The following is a 13,320-nucleotide window of genomic DNA, read 5'->3' on the forward strand; positions in this document are numbered from 1 at the left end:
TGAGACCTGGTGGCTCCATCATGATACAAATGGATTATAAGTGGCTTTTAATTTTTCTTACACCAAAATGTTCTTCAAGAAAAATGAAAATGAGCTTTTGGCTCAGTGACAGACAGATGGACCGATGGAATGGAATCAACTGCCCAGAAATTGACCCAATATGGAAATTTGAAATATGGTAGAAAGTAGCACTGATGTCAGTAGGAAAGGATGGCCTATTCGATAATTAGTACTAGGACATTTATCTATCTGGAAAAAAATTAGATCCTAGAAAGTTCTCATTTATACTTAATCCAAGCAAGAACATTTCTTTTCCTTTATAAGCACAATACAGCCACCAAAATTATGAAATGAATATTAATATATTACTATCATCTAATGCTCTGATTCCCATTCAAGTTTCGTTAATTGTCCCAATAATGTCATTTATAGCACAAGAATACAGTTCTGAATCATACATTGCATTTAGTTATGTCTCTTTAGTTTTTCTCTATCTGGAACAATTCCCAAGTTTCTTCTTGACTTTGATAATCTTTTATTTATTTATCATTTTTTTAATTTATTTATTTATTTTGAGATGAAATCTTGCTCTGCCACCCAGGCTGGAGTGCAGTGGCATGATCTCAGCTCACTGCAACCTCTGCTTCCCGGGTTCAGGTGATTCTTCTGCCTCAGCCTCCTGAGTAGCTTTGATTACAGGCACCTGCCATTGTGCCTAGCTAATTTTTGTATTTTTAGTAGCAACAGGATTTTGTCATGTTGGCCAGGTTGGTCTCGAACTTCTGACCTCAGGTGATCTGCCTGCCTCGGGCCCCCTAAGTTCTGGGATTACAGGCATGAGCCACTGTTCAGACTTATAATCTTTTTTTAAAAAATCCTACCTTAGTCCAGTAGAATTGACTTTGATAACCTGACCCTTTTAAGCAAGTTATTTTATAGATTCATTTTGTATTTGGATTTCTCTTATGTCTTCATATGATTGAATTCAAGTTATTTCCTTTTTGATAGGAATGTTGCAAAAGCAATGCTGTATTCTTCCTAATGCATTCTATAAAGTGGAACACAATTTTGATTTTGTTCCATTATTGATGTTAACTTTGATCACGCAATTAAGATGAGATACAATTTTAAACTTACCTGACAAACATAAAAAAGTCTGATAATGTCAAATATTTGCAAGGATATGGTGCAAGAGAAGCTGTTTTACACTGCTGAGAGGAATATAAAATGATACAACTTGAGAGAGTAATCTGGCTATCCCTAGTAATTTGAAAACGTGCATACTCTGTAACCAGCAGTTCCACTCTTGCATCCGTTGTTGGAGAAACGAATCACGTGTACCAAGAGACATGTATAAGAATATTTGCAGAAAACAACCTAAGTTTCCATCAATAGGACAACAATGCATAAATTATGGGATAGTGGTATAGCAGAATATTATTGACTACCAAAAAGGAAGAAACAGCAACAACAGGCTGAAAATCAACATGCCTGTCCTTTGAAAACTAAAAATCTTAGGCAAAAAAGGCTATAGAAGAATACATACCGAATGATTCCATTTACATAATGTTTATAAAGTGTATAATACTAAACAATGTTTTGTAAAGCTATGAAGAAAAGCAAGGGAACAATAAATATGAATTCAGGATAATGATAAGCTCTGGGAAAGGAGAGAAATACATACTCCCGGAAGAAGTATGTATTAGTCCATTTTCATACTGCTATGAAGAAATACCTGAGACTGGGTAATTTATAACAAAAAAGAGGTTTAGTGGACTCACGTTTCACATGGCTGGGGAGACATCACAATCATGGCAGAAGGCAAAGGAGGAGCAAAGGCACATCTTACATGTCAGCAGGCAAGAGAGCACGTGCAGGGGAACTGCCCATTATAAAACCGTCAGATCTCCTGAGGCTTATTCACTATCATGAGAACAGCATGGGAAAAACTACCCCCATGATTCAATTACCCCCAACCAGGTCCCTCCTATGACATGGGGGGGGATTATGGGAGCTCATTCAAGATGAGACGAGATCTGGGTGAGGACACAGCCAAACTATATCATAGTATTTGGAGTCTTCAACTATTATTCTGGTATTTATTTTTATTTTTTTGAGACAGGGTCTCACTCTGTCATCCAGGCTGGAATGCAGTGTCATGATTACATCTCACCACAGCCTTGAACTCCTGGGCTCAGGTGACCTTCCTACCTCAGCCTCCTGAATAGCTGCGACTACAGGTGCACACCACAACACCTGGCTAATTTTTAAACATTTTTTGTAGAGGCAGGGTCTTGCCATGTTGCCCAGGCTAGTCTTGAGCTGGCTTCAAGCCATCACCCCGCCTTAGCTTCTCAAAGAGTTAGGATTACAAGTATGAGCCACCGTGCCTGGCCTTATTTCATTCTTTATAAGGGAAGAGGGGAAAATGGGTTCAGAAAAGAGTTTATGAGGGCTTCAGCTGTTGTCTTATTCTTTATACCTTATACATAAATTGTAAATCTCCTTTTGTTTGCATTAAATATTTTATAATTAAAAAAAAATAACATTTCACACCCTCAGTTTTCTGTTTTTGCCATGGGCTGATGGAAGTTTCTTCCAGTCTTTGGGCTAGCATTTGAAAACCATGCCCTAGCTCACATTGTTGGTGCAGAATCACATCCCCAACCCACCAACTCTGGCACTCATTTTAGCCTTTCTCAGACTGATCATTTATCCTAGTTTGCGCATGATAGTCTTTGTATGTACCTGTTGATACGGTTTGACTGTGTCCCCACCAGATCTCATCTTGAATTGTAGCTCATCTAACTCCCACATGTTGTGGGAGGGACCCAGTGGGAGATAACTGAATCATGGGGGCAGTTCCCTCATACTGTTCTCATAGTAGTGAATAAGTCCCACAAGATGTGATGGTTTTATAAGGGGTTTCCCCTTTCACTTGGCTCTCATTCTTTCTTGCCTGCCGCCATGTAACACGTACCTTTTGCCTTCTGCTGTGATTGTGAGGCCTCCCCAGCCACGTGGAACTGTGAGTCCATTAAACCTCTTTCTTTTATAAATTACCCAGTCTCAGGTATGTCTTTATTAGCAGTGTGAAAACAGACTAATACACCTGTTACCCAGTCTAATTATGAATAGTGCTTTCAAAGTGTTCTGGTTTGGAGGGCAAATTATATCAGGTTCTACCTACATGTATATAACATCTTTATTCTCAAGCGTTCAGGTGATTAAAGAACTCACAGACCTCATCCATTTTATAGGTGATGGGAAAGCATCCCTGAAAGATGTTTTTGAAAGAACATGTGATTGAAGTTGGTCCAGCCGCTGGCTAGTCCCAAAGCTGGGGCCAGATCTTGAGTTTCCCCATTTCCTCCAAGTGCTCTGTTCTTGTGCTGCTTCTACCATAACTGAGTCTTAGAGTAGACTGGGAAAATGCTGACCCCACAAACAGGAGTGATTTCATTAACATCATTGATTCTCATGTCTAAAACAAGATTTAGGGAGATGGCCTTTTGAGAGTACACAGCAGATTGCTGGGAGGTTGGCTGCAATTCAGCATGACAAGTGCAGCTTATTTTTTTATTTGTAGTATCTCTGGGATATAACTCATAGAATGATAAGTCTTTGGCACATGAACCTTACGCAAAAGTTATCTGCCACAGTGAGCTAAAAATCCCCAAAACCATAATAAATGCCTCTTCCGTGAGGACCTTTGTCTGTCTCACTCAATATTCTGTCTTTAGCAGCAGTCACCGTCATGGGGGCATTCATTGTTGTCCTTCATGGCATGAGTGAGGATGGTGGGTGAAGACAGAAGGTGCAGTAGTCTCAAGTTCTCCTTAATAGCCAACATGCACTAATTCAGATTCCTGAAGGACTTACAGTTTTAGCCTGATGTAAAGAATTCTCTTGGTTTATTATCAGCTATGAAATATATAGGAATTCATTTGTCCAAAGGGCCACCTATTCGAAGCTTCAAAAGGTTCCCACTGTTTTTTTGCATTTTATGTTATTGAGGTATAATTAACATATAATAAACTGCACATACTTACAGTTTGATGAGTTTTGACATATATCTGTAAAACTATCTGCACAATTCAGAAAGTAAACATATCTATCACCCTAAAAGTTTCCTTGTGCCTCTTTATAATCAATCCCCACTGCCTATACAACCTTTTCCCCAATCAACCACTGATCTGCCCTCTATCACTATAGAGTAGTTTGCATTCTCTATCATTTAATATAAACAGAATCATACAATATGTCCTCTTTTTTGGGGTCTAGTTTCTTTCATTCCATGGAGATGTCATCCATGGCATTGTGTGTACCAATAGTTCATTCCTGTTCATTGCTGAGTAATATTCCATTGTGTGGCTAGACCACAATTTTTTTGTTGTTGTTTTGTCTTGTTTTGTTTTGTTTATAGGAACCCTTTTTTTTTTTTAAAGAAAGAAAAAAAAAGAATGAAGAAGAGGAAGAAAAAGGAAGAGAGAGAGAGAGAGAGAATAGGAGTATTGCTTTCTTGCCCAATGCAATTGAGTAATGGGTATTGAAAACCACTTTTATACCAATAATTATACTTAATGATGTAGACAGAAAGGAATAAGGGAAGAAAATAACGAACAAGCAGCTAACCAATATTTCATTTAAACCTATGAAATGCTATGCGATTACTGAGGAGTGATTTACTTCCAATTATGTAGTCACTTTTGGAATAGGTGTGAGGTGGTAATGTATGTTTTGTGTATTTGTAGTGGAGAGTTCTATAAATGTTTATTAAGTTTACTTGTTCCGGGTCTGAGTTCAAGTCCTGGGTGTCCTTGTTAATTTTCTGTCTGGTTGATCTATAGAATCGTTAGCTCTTCTTGTTACATTGATCCTTTTGCCATTATGTAATGTCCTTCTTTGCCTCTTTTGATCTTTGTTGCTTTAAAGTCTACTTTATCAGAGGTGAGAATTGCATCTCCTGCTTTTTGTTTATTTTTTTATTTTTACTCTCTGTTTGGATGGTAAATCTTCCTCCTTCTCTTTGTTTTGAGTCTTTGTGTATTGCTGCATGTGAGATGGGTCTGGATGCAGCACACTGATGGGTTTTGGCTTTTTATCCAATTAGAATACATATAAGTTTAATACTGCCATTTGATGCTAGCTGGCTGTTTTGCCCACTAGTTGGTGTACATTTTTCATTGTGTTAATGCTCTTTGCTTTTTGATATATTTTTGGAAAGGCTGATATTGGTTGTTCCTTTATATGTATAGTGCTTCTTTCAGAAGCTCTTGTAAAGCAGGCCTGGTGGTGGTGAACTCTCTAAGTACTTGTTTGTTCACAAAAGATTTAATTTTTCCTTCGCACATAAAGCTTAGTTTGGCTGGATATGAAATTCTGGGTTGAAAGTTCTTTAAGGATATTAAATATTGGTCCCCACTCTTTTCTGGCTTGCAGGGTTTCTGCTGAGAGATCTGCTGTAAGTCTGATAGGTTTCCCTTTATGGGTAACCTGACCTTTCTCTCTGGCTGCCCTTAGTATTTTCTCCTTCATTTCAACCCTAATAAATCTGGCAATTACGTGCCTTGGGGTTCGTCTTCTTGAAGAATATCTTTGTGGTGTTCTCTGTATTACCTGGAGTTGAATATTACCCTGCCTTGCTAGGTTGGGAAAGTTTTCCTGAATGATATCCTGAAGAGTATTTTCCAACTTGGATTCATTCTCTTCGTCACATTCAGGTACACCTATCAAACGTAAATTAGGTCTTTTCACATAGTCCCATATTTCCTGGAGACTTTGCTCATTCCTTTTTATCCTTTTTTCTCCAATCTTGTCTTCTCATTTCATTTCACTGAGCTGGTCCTCCACTTCTGATATCCTTTCTTCTGCTTGATCAATTCGATTGTTTAAACTTGTGCATACTTCGCGAAGTTCTCGTGGTGTTTTTCAGCTCCATCAATTCACTTATATTCCTCTCTAAATTGTCCATTCTCGTTAGCATTTCGTCAAACCTTTTTTCAAGGTTCTTAGTTTCTTTGCATTGGGTTAGAACAAGTTCTTTTAATTCACAGAAGTTTCTTATCACCCATGTTTTGAATCCTGCTTCTGTTATTGGAACACACTCGTAATCTATTAAGATTGTTATTGTTACTGTACTTGTTCCGTTACTGATGAGGAATTGCTATCCCCTGTAGAGGGAGAGGCATTCTGATTTTGAGTATTCTCTGCCTTTTTAGGCTGGTTTCTTCTCTTCATTATATATTTATCCCTCTGTCGTCTTTGTAATTACCGACTTTCTAACTAGGTCTCTGAGCAGACGTCCAACTTTTGATTCCCAGCGCTGAAATCTGAGCAAACCACTGTGCCGGCCAAAACAGCGGTGTTAAGATTGATGGTGCTTTTCTGCCTGGGAATCTCCGGACTCTGCACCTAGAACTGCTGCACTAAGGCGCCAGCAAAACTGCCGCGCCGGCCACAAGAGTCACTCTGGCGACCCGTGGGGCTCCTCCAGTGGGAATCTCCTGGTCCGTGAGCAACAAATATTCATCTGAAAGTGTGGCGTCCTCTCGTTCTCTGCGCTTTCACTGGGAGGTACGTGCCCGAGCTGCTAGTGATCAGCCATCTTGGATCTCTCTCTCTAGACCACAATTTGTTTATATACTTGTTGATGAGCATTTAAGTTGCTTTTAGTTTTGGGCTATTACAAATAAGCTGCTATGAACATTCATGTACAAATCTATGCATAGACAGATGATTTCATTTCTCCTGGGTAAATTTCATTTCTACCTGAGAGTAGAATGTCTGGATTATGTGATAGATGTGTGATTAAAGTTTTAAGGAAACTGCCAAATTTTCCAAAGTGGTTAAACTATTTAAGATTCCCACTAGCAGTACATGAGAGCTCCAGGTTTTCCATATTCTCACCAACATTTGACTTTGTCCTTGTATTTTAGAAATTCTAGTGGATGTGTAGATGTATAGTTTAAATTTGCTTTTCCCTGATGATTAATGCTGTTGATAATTTTTTCACGTGCCATTTGCTCTTTTTTTTTTGGTGAACGTTCGTTTTTAAACTGGATTGTTTGGCTATCATTGACTTGTAATAGTTTCTTTTATATATTCTAGATAAAAGTCCTCTCTCCAAGATACATTTTTCAAATATTGTTTTCCAATCTGTTGCTTGTTTTTTTTTTTTTCATTTTCAAGAGTATCTTTTTTTTTTTTTTTTTTTTTTTTTGAGACAGGGTCTCACTCTGTTGTCCAGGCTGGAGTGCAATGGTGTGGTCTCAGTTCACTGCAGCTTCCATCTCCCAGGTTCAAGTGATCCTCCTGTGTCAGCCTCCCAAGTAGCTGGGACTACAGGCATGCACCACCACACTCAGCTGATTTTTGTATTTTTTTTTTGTAGAGACTGGGTTTTGCCATGTTGCTCAAGCTGGTCTTGAACTCTTGGGCTCAAGCAGTCCACCTGCTTTAGCCCCTCAAAGTGCTGGGATTGCAGGCATGAGCTACTGTGCCCAGACATAACAATATCTTTTCAAGAGCAAAAGTTTTTTATTCTGTTGAAATCCAGTTTATTAATTTTTTCTTTAATAGTTCCTACTTATATCCCATTTAATAATCCAAAATTACTAAGACATTCTCTGGTGTTTTCTTCTAGAAATTGCATAATTTTAGTTTTTACATTGAGTCTATGATCCATTCTGAGTTAATTTTTGTATACAGTGTGAGATAAATGTTGAGGTTCCTTTCTTTTTATCATATAACTACCCAGTTTTTTCAGCATCATTTGTTGGAAAGATTATCCTTTTCCATTGAAAATGTCTTGGAATCTCTGTTGAAAGTCAATTGACCACATATGTATGGATTCCCCATTCTGTTCCATTGATCTATACGTCTATCTTTGTGCCAGTACCACACAATTTTAATTACTTTTAAACTTTATATATATAGTTTATTTTACTTAATTACTTTATAATGTTTGAAATCAGTTCCTCTAATTATTTTTTATAAAAAAAAAAGCCTACCAAACATTTTTTTTTTTGAGAGATGGGATCTCACTTTGTCCCCCAGGATGGAATGCAGTGGCATGACGTACCTTACTCCAGCCTTGACCTTCTAGGCTTGGGAAATCCTCCCACCTCAGCCTCCTGAGTAGCTCAGACTACAGGCATGAGCCACCATGCCTAGTTAATTTATTTTATTTATAGAGATGGGGTCTCACTATGTTGTCCAGGGCAGTCTCAAACTCCTGGCTTCAAGCAGTCCTCCTGCCTCAACCTCCCAAAGTGCTGCAATTACAGGCATGAGCCACTGTCCTGGCCTCAAACTTTTTTTTTTTTCTGAGATGCAGTCTCACTCTGTCACCAGGCTGGAGTGTAGTGGTGCTGTCTTGGCTCACTGCAACCTCCACCTCCTGGGCTCAAGCAATTCTCCTGCCTAATCCTCCTGAGCAGCTGGGATGACAGGCACCCACCACCACACCCGACTAATTTTTATATTTTTAGTAGAGATGGAGTTTCACCTCTTGGCCAGGCTGGTCTTGAACTCCTGACCTCGTGATCCACCCACCTTGGCCTCCCAAATTGCTGGAATTACAGGCATGAGCCACTGCACCTGGCCAAACTTTTTAAAAATTTTAATTGAAACCATATCTAAACTTTGTCTCTATACACTGAGAAGTCTTGATTTTTTCCTAACGTTTTCCCTATCGAGAAACTTGTTAATTATTTTAGTGGTTCTTTATTCCATTGCTTCTATTTCTGATGTGTTTTCTTGGGTGTGTAATATGTGTGTGTGTGCATGGATGTGCGTGTGTGCACGGATGTAAGGCACAGTGCTTGGCACATGAGTGAGCACAAAAGGAGTAGCTTCTCTTCCTCTTACTATCGTCATTATCATTGACACAAGTGCAGTTTGCCTTCCAACATCCATCCAAAATATATAAAGCCATTCACTCTAGTTTTGGTCCCAGCAATTATCCCAGGTTAATTTCTTCAATAAACGTACAATGAGTCCTAGATTCCATATTAGCTATTCTGGTGGATGCATTGAGGTATCTCACTGTGGTTTTAATTTACAGTTCCCTGATGATTCGTGATGTTGATTATAATGATGTTGTACACTTCTTAAGGACATAATAGAAAACTCAGTTATTATTATGTATAAGTATAATTTAAATTCTTTCTCCCTAACTATTTAACTGAACCCTTTTCACACCGATTTTTTTTTTCAAGGATCTTGCCCATTCACCTGTCTTTCAGAGAGTATTCTGTGGTTTACCCTGATCAAATTAGCATTTAATTATCTGAAAAGACTTCTGAAAATGGGAGATTTTCTTGTTTTCAGAACCAGAGATTTCCCTGGGTACTCCCTCCTGTAGATTTAATTTTCAGATTTTTAAATAAGTGTTGTCCTATAGTGATCCCCAGACCCTGCTTGGGCCGCTTCTCCATTGAGAGATACATTTACTTGTCTCTATCCTTTGTTTTCTGTCTTAAACTTGTGTTCTATTCATGACAAAACTTTCCAATTCCTAACCACAACCCCTAAAAATACAATCTTTGAGAGTGGGGTGTGTGTGTGGGTGTGTGTGTGTGGGGGTGTGTGTGTGAGACTAGGTCAATGGGTTGGTAAAGTTCAAATCACGAACTCACTTAGCAACATGCAACATTAAGCTTCTATTCCTACCTCTCTTGCTTGATGAAACCAGTCACATTTCTGTTCAAGTTTCAGCAAAATTCCACTCTAAGTGATGATATGACTTTAAGTGGAGGAAACTCTCTTATAGCATTTTGGAAGAAAAGGAAGGGAGGCTGACAGGCAAAGTTGTTAAATGTTAAATCAAAAGCTGAAAAGTCATTGAATGCAAAATAATTCAAACTCCAAGTGAGAGGGTTCAAGAGGGACTTCTCAGAATGAAGGGAAAAAATGTCAAACTAGCAATAATTGAAGGAAAAGTCAGATGGAGGGTGGAAGTCTCCCTTCTCAGAAGCAAAGGGCTACTCTGTCTTTATTGCCTCCCCCCAGCCTCCCCCCTTTTTAAACTGGGGACGAGGAAGGTGATAAAGCCTAGAGAAGATAGACGGAGGGAGGGCAGGGATCTGCTGGCTGAGCAAGAACTGCAGGGGCAGAGGCTGAGAGGCTCCGCCTTGGGCTAAAAGGGGCTGAGAACTGGGCAAAAAGCTGCCAACAACAGGAATATGAATTAAGGAAGGGTGACCTTACAGAAATAGAAAAAATGACCTCTCTCTAAAATCTAGAGGATTTTAGAGAGATATTATGATGAGGATATTAGCTAGTTAGGGGAAAAAAGTCATTGCAGATTGGGGTATGAGAAGACCTCAGAGATTGCAGAACCCACCCCCGTGTTTTATAGATAGCCAGCAGCTGAGAAAAATGAGCCATGGGCCGTACCAATCTACCAAAGTATAATATGTTTGTATTTGAACTAATAAAAGAGACAATGCCTCCAGTCTTCAAAGAAATTGTATTCTCCTAGAAGACACACTTTTTAAAAATCTCATGGATGTATATAACATTTGGCGCCATCAGATCTCTGTGTGAGAAGCACCAGGTTCATTATCTTGCCCTAGACCACAGCTTGTTTCATAAGATTTTTGTTTTGTTTTGTTTGAGATGGAGTCTTGCTCTGTCATCCAGGCTGGAGTGCAGTGGTGTGATCTTGGCTCACTGCAACCTCTGCCTCCTGGGTTCAAGTGGTCCTCCTGACTCAGCATCCCGAGTAGCTGGGATTATAGGTGCACATCACCACACCTGGCTAATTTTTGTATTTTTGGTAGAGATGGGGTCTCTCCATGTGGGCCAGGCTGGTCTCAAACTCCTGACCTCAAGAGATCCACCTGTCTAGGCCTCCCAAAATGCTGGGATTACAGGCGAACGCTACCACACCCAGCCAGAGATTGTTTTAAATGTGTTTTAAGGTCTTTTGAAAGAAATAATGGCCCTGAGTGGTGGTCCATGCCTGTAATTTTACCACTTTGGGAGGCCAAAGTGGGAAGATTGCTTGAGACCAGGAGTTCAAGGCTGCAGTGAGCTGTGATCACACCAATGCACCCCAGCCTGGGCAGTAGAGTGAGAAAAGAAGGAAGGAAGGAAGGAAGGAAGGAAGGAAGGAAGGAGGGAGGGAGGGAGGGAGGAGAAGGAGGAAAAAAGGAGGGAAGGAAGGAGAAAGAAAGAAAAGAAAGAAAAGAAAAAGAAAGAGAGAAAGAGAAAAGAAAGAGAAAAGGAAGGAAGGAAAGAGAGAAAGAAAAGGAAGGAAGGAAAGAAGGAAGGAAGAAGGAGGGAAGAGAAAGGAGGAAGACAAGAAAGATAATCAATGTGGTGCTTAATCAAAAGTTTCATACATTTAAATTTTTAAAAATAGCTATGCTAGTTGAACCGTGCTGCGACATGCAAGATCGGCGCTGTGTACCAGAGGCAGAATGGATCAGGGCCAAGGAAGACAAGGGCCTTCGCCCCTGCCAACCTCATCTCTAGCCTGGGCCTAGCCTGGGGTGCTGTGAGAGCCTTCAGCTGTCTTCCTGCCTCTTGTCTTGCCCTCTGCCAGTCTCCATCTTCCACACTATGCCTCAGAGTGATCTTTCTAAAATACAGTCTGATCATATCACTCTCTTGCCAAACACTTTTGGTAAACACTCACTGACCACAGCATAGATTCTAAACTCCTTAGCCTCCCTGTCCTCTTCTCTGTCCTTCTCTCTAGTAGCTCCCCTCCTAACACAGACATTCAAGCTCTAATGCTTCCTTCTGACCTTAGCTTATCAGTCCAGCTTCATCTTTGTGTCTTTGCTAACAGTTCTCTTCTGCCTAGAATGTCCTTCTCCTCTTCCTTCTCTACTTAGAGAACATCACCTCAATGCTGGAGGTTCAAAGTAGGCCAGGCCCAGTGGCTCCCAGCACTTTGGGTGGTCAAAATGGGAGGATCACTTGAGATCAGGAGTTCAAAACCAACCTGGTCAACATAGCAAGACTCCATCTCTAGATGTAAAAAAAAAAAAAAGACTTTCCTCGTACTCCCAGTTAAAACCCATCAGCCCTATGATGATGTCTCACTCCTTCTTGCACACTTATCATAACACCTATATTTTATTGCACTTATTTGTATGCAAATTTATGTTAGAGAAATCAGTGGTTTTCAAACTTTAATGCATATAGTTTGCATTAAGACTTATCCGCCAGGCACGGTGGCTCACGCTTGTAATCCCAGCACTTTGGGAGGCCGAGGCGGGCTGATCACAAGGTCAAGAGATCAAGACCATCCTAGCCAACATGGTGAAAACCCATCTCTACTAAAAATACAAAATTAGCTGGGCGTGGTGGTACATGCCTGTAGTCCCTGCTACTTGGGAGGCTGAGGCAGGAGAATTGCTTGAACCCGGGAGGCGGAGGTTGCAGTGAGCCAAGATCGTGCCACTGCACTCCAGCCTGGCGCCTGGCAACAGAGTGAGATTCTGTCTCACAAAAAAAAAAAAAAAGACATATCCAGTGTATAAGACTCATCCAAGAAATTTCTTTAACATGCAGAATTCCTTGGCTTTACCCCCAAAGATTCTGCTTCAGTAGGCTGGCATCAGAGAGGTTCACAGACACCCCTGAGCCTAAGGAAAGCTTATTCTAAAGCAGGTCAGTCTTCACCTGTGTGAGGCACCATCTTGCCGAGGACACAGGGCACTGCTGATCTCTTCCACTCGCTTCTCCCCAATCATTGACTCACAGGAGTATGAGTTTGAGAGGTCCCAACACCCCCTTCTTCCCCTCCTACTTTCTCGGGGTTAAACTATGCAAAACTCATTTATATTCCCACAAGTAGGTGAGAATAACATTCTGGGCCATCACCATTCAATAATGGAAGCTTTGTGCAAAGTAGTGACAGGTGAGAGGAATGATTTCATTTTTCACTTTGACAATTGGGTGAAGCAGATTCCTGGCAGTTCTGCAAAGGTTTTATGCCCACATAGTTACCTAAGGGATCTGCTTAGCAACCAAGAGATGCTGCAAGGAGAAGAAAAAGCAGACTCTCCTCTCAGTGGCGTCTTGTAGCTAAGATGCTGGAGTACAGAGAAGAGAGAGGGGACAGCTCTGCCTAGGGGCTACTGCTTGTTCTCTGGTCTCCAAAGAGACTGGTCCTGCATGTCCCAGCCCCTCTCCTATCCCCAGAGACCATGCAGAGCTCATCCTGCTGGGAGCATCATTCCCCAAGGGGCCTGGCTATGGTTTACTAGATTGCTTCTTCATGCAACTGTTTTTTTCTAAGTATAAAATTCAACCTGTTTGTTGGAAGTTTTCAGGGATTTCAATAAATAGCATCTTCTA

This window comes from Aotus nancymaae, unplaced genomic scaffold (genome assembly GCF_030222135.1).
Source record: "Aotus nancymaae isolate 86718 unplaced genomic scaffold, 86718_ANA_hifiasm-v0.15.2.pri h1tg000014l, whole genome shotgun sequence".
In the NCBI taxonomy this organism is placed as follows: domain Eukaryota; kingdom Metazoa; phylum Chordata; class Mammalia; order Primates; family Aotidae; genus Aotus; species Aotus nancymaae.